The sequence below is a fragment of the Embiotoca jacksoni genome, unplaced genomic scaffold (assembly GCF_022577435.1).
Source record: "Embiotoca jacksoni isolate LCO1_2020_lvr unplaced genomic scaffold, fEmbJac1.0.p SCAF_14, whole genome shotgun sequence".
Taxonomy (NCBI): domain Eukaryota; kingdom Metazoa; phylum Chordata; class Actinopteri; family Embiotocidae; genus Embiotoca; species Embiotoca jacksoni.
Window position 1 is genome coordinate 8575937 of NW_027185274.1, and position 3577 is coordinate 8579513.

At 42.4% G+C, this 3577-nt stretch overlaps 1 long non-coding RNA gene across 1 annotated transcript; it reads right to left on the bottom strand.

Annotated features, from left to right (window-relative positions):
- Window positions 1–2160, bottom strand: LOC138196912 (uncharacterized). Its single transcript, XR_011178164.1, has 3 exons — window positions 1982–2160; window positions 474–647; window positions 1–173 (listed from the first exon to the last, which is right to left on the bottom strand). It is a non-coding gene; the product is annotated as an uncharacterized lncRNA (long non-coding RNA).
- Between the last annotated feature and the right edge of the window lie 1417 nt (window positions 2161–3577).

Consider the following 3577-nt stretch of genomic DNA (forward strand, 5'->3'; position numbering starts at 1 on the left):
TAGTCGACGTAATTTATCCAGTGTCTCATTTTGAAATAAAAAAGTCCAAAACTAAAACGAAAGGAGTGAGAAGGTCGTTGTGGTTTAAAACCTCTAAGCCACAGGCCTTCCTGAGCGGCCTGAACGTGGAACGGAGGCCAGAGGGTCATGAGGAGGCCCATTCAGTCCTGGCTCTGTTTGACATGGACAAAAACACAGATCCATCAGTAGAAGCATTTACAAACCCTTGGATTCCTCTTAATAATTTGTTGGCTTCCCAATATTTCAGTTTCATGACTAAAACATCTTGAGGATCTTATTTTGTTGACACAGCATTACAGTAAAGGAAGCAACAGAAAATGTGCAGCATGTTCTGAGGGTGCCTCATGCACTGCAGCTGAAAGACACAAAGTTTTGAATTCTATATTCAATTTTATATATTCTTTAAATTCCAACAGAACAGTGTGGGGGAAAGTCAAGGCTGGATTACAAACCGGGTAGAGCAGGAACTTGTGCCAGACTGGAGCGCATCAACATCACCTGCGTCAGGTCCTTCATCCTTCATCTTGAGGCCGGGACTCCTGAATAGTTGTAGTTTATGTTGTGGTCATTTGCCGTGTTTGTGTTCAATGCGATTGCTTCAATTTTGCATTTGATCCTGGGAAAACCTGGGACCATGTGAAGATGTGTAAGAAAAACAAACAAAAATGAGTTTTTATCATCTCCAGGTCTCAGGTTCTGGATGTACAAAATGTGCAAAAAAAAACCAAAAAAAGTCCAAAATGACCATTATTACAACGTGAAGTTTCAAAAACACAAAATTATTGAGTTTCCTGTCATAGAAAACTGGCAAACTAGCAAAACTTGTACATTGCTGCAGCTGATACAAGTGCATTTTTTGCATTCTTGCTTGAAAAATGTCTTTGAAGATATTATCAAAATTGTTGCCATTAAATTTGATGTTAATCATTTCATCAACGAATCCTTTCAGCTCTAGAGTGTTGGGTGGTTTATGGGTGCCTGGGGAAATAAGGACATTGACATGTATACTTGGGGGAGGGGGGTGGGGGGGGTCAGTAGCCAAACTACACATTTTTGTCCCTGGCCCTCTGGTTCCCAAACTATGGTACGTGTGCCACTGGCGGTACGTGAGGGTTCACCTGGTGGGACACAAGTAGTAATTTAAATTTTGTAGAAATAAAATCGTGCTTAGTCACATTGTGTTAAAGCGCTGGTTTGATGCAGTAGTAATTGTTGGTATCAGTGAGAAGTGGTACTTGGAAATTTGGTTTGGTAAAAGTTTGGGGAGCGTTACTCTACAGGGGGTTAATCCGGCCATCGTGGGAGCTGTCGATCACTCCTTAGACGAACCACAAAGACAATGTGACTTCTAATAGGAGTCAGTGCTAACATTAGCAGACGAGATGCCAAACAGCACTTTTTCAATTTAGGCGAGTTAGACGAGCTTTTCGCTTCCACTTTCTGAGTTTAACACACGCAGCACACGTGTTCCTCTCAAATGTTGAATGTTGTGGATAAAACAAATCTCTTTAACTGTACAAAACGAACGTGGACTTGTTCAAAAAAAGGGCAACAATGCTGTCGTCTGTCAACGTAGATGTTACAGTATACAGCACTGCAACATACTCTGGGTAGTAACGCACCACGGACGTGGGTCTCCTAGCAACGCTGGCTTTAAAATGTCAGTCAGCTGTTGCCATGGAAAACTTCCTCTAAGAGGCCTGAAGCTTAAACACAATTGACGCAAAAATTAAAAAAAATTTTTTTTAATCCATCTTTGAAAAATGAGAAGATGTTCACAGTAGCAGCAGTATCAATAACGTTTATATTCTTTACACAAAACATGAGCAGGACTTTAGTTTTAGTTTAGTTTGTGTGGTGATTGGGCTTCTGTGGACACATAATGTCCATGCAAATGTGCAAGTTGCTTACAGATAGACAGATATGCAAACAAACACACACACACACCATAGACACACACCTTTTGATGGTAAAAGACGTCTTTGATTTGGTCCAAGGTCTTTACCCAGAAGTCTGTATGTTTTCCCAAAAGCAGGAAAATCATAAAAAGTGCAGGTTCCTAAATTACTGTCACTCAAAGAGTTTCTTTCTCCCCGTCTCCATTCACCTCTCCTCCCGCCAGCCCCGCAGTCTCCGACCCTTTCCTGCTTCCACCAGCAGCAATGGGGGCTTTCTCTTGTTTCCTGGTGCTGGCGCTGCTGGATAAACACACAACCTCCCCCTCATATAAAGGCTCAATTCTTCTCCATCGTGTTTTAAATATGGATACAAAGAGAAACTTGTATGATAATTTTTGGCATATGGTGGTGGGGGTCAGCGGGTGGGGGGCTGTGTGTGTGTGTGTGTGTATAGGGGGGGTTGGGGGGGGGGGTGGAGGGCAGGCGAGACAAAGTTCTGCCTTGTTCTGATACTTGTCTAAGATTTCGAGGTTTTTGTTTTATGCAAGACCAGACCAATGCCATCTGACAGAGTGAGTGAGCTGCAGTCTGTGTTTGAGCGTGTCTGAAAATGTGAGGTTTAACAAACGGTCGCCTCCCCTCGGCCGTACGCTGATATGATAAGTGTTGGCACGGTGTGCTGCAGCATAACCTATCACTGTTGTGGAATCTGGGTGGCATGTGGAAACACACGCAGTATCCAGGGATTAAACAAAGACTTAATTGCAAAAGTCAATCGAAGGAGATCCCTTCTCTCCGACGGTGGGCTGTCTGGACTCAGTCACGCAGCTATCGTTCATCTTTGATTTCATGATGTAGTGATGGAAATGGAGCCAGAATCTGGCTCCTGGGTTGGAACATGCCAGAGATGACACAGATACCCTGGATGATACTGATGGCCTGTAGATCACCTTACAGCCCCCCCCACCCCCACCCCTCCTCCCCCCCGTGCCAGCGGCACTGCAGCGAGGCAAGTTCAGACCTCTGAGGAGAGTGACGTTACCCGCCGTGGATGCTTGAGAGTGATGGCCTCCAGTAATAAGTAGCTGTAGGTGATAAAAATATACGAGTTGTTGATGTTTTGAAGGAATATTTCTCATTACTTAAAGTCAAACTTTAGAAACTTTAATAACATTGATAGATTAGGCATTAAAACCAGGGAAAAAAAACCAAAACATTTTTGGGGATTTGAACAATATTATATATTGTGATTTATCTTGATTGCTAATCATAAAATAAGAAACTAACTGGCGAGTAAATCATTAATAAAGGGTCAGTATTACTTTATAATGAGGCCATTAGACCTGTAGTTGTATGTATTCATTATGTGCTCATAAAATATTTATAGACCATCAATAAAGCAGTTTGTTACAATTTGTAAAACTCTTAAGAAAGCAATGTTGTTTTAAAGAGGACAATTAGGATTAGAGAAAGATTGTGTTTGTGGCAGATAATCTGCGGTGAAGGTACTGTTACGGTTATTTAACAAAAAGTCTTTACTCCACCTGGCTACAGGTAGGAAACGCTGCGTCTTGCGTTGCCAGTAAACTCTGGCATTGGATGTAATTCGTGAGGTGCATAATCATTACTCTAAATGTAGTTCCCGGAGGCGATCGGCT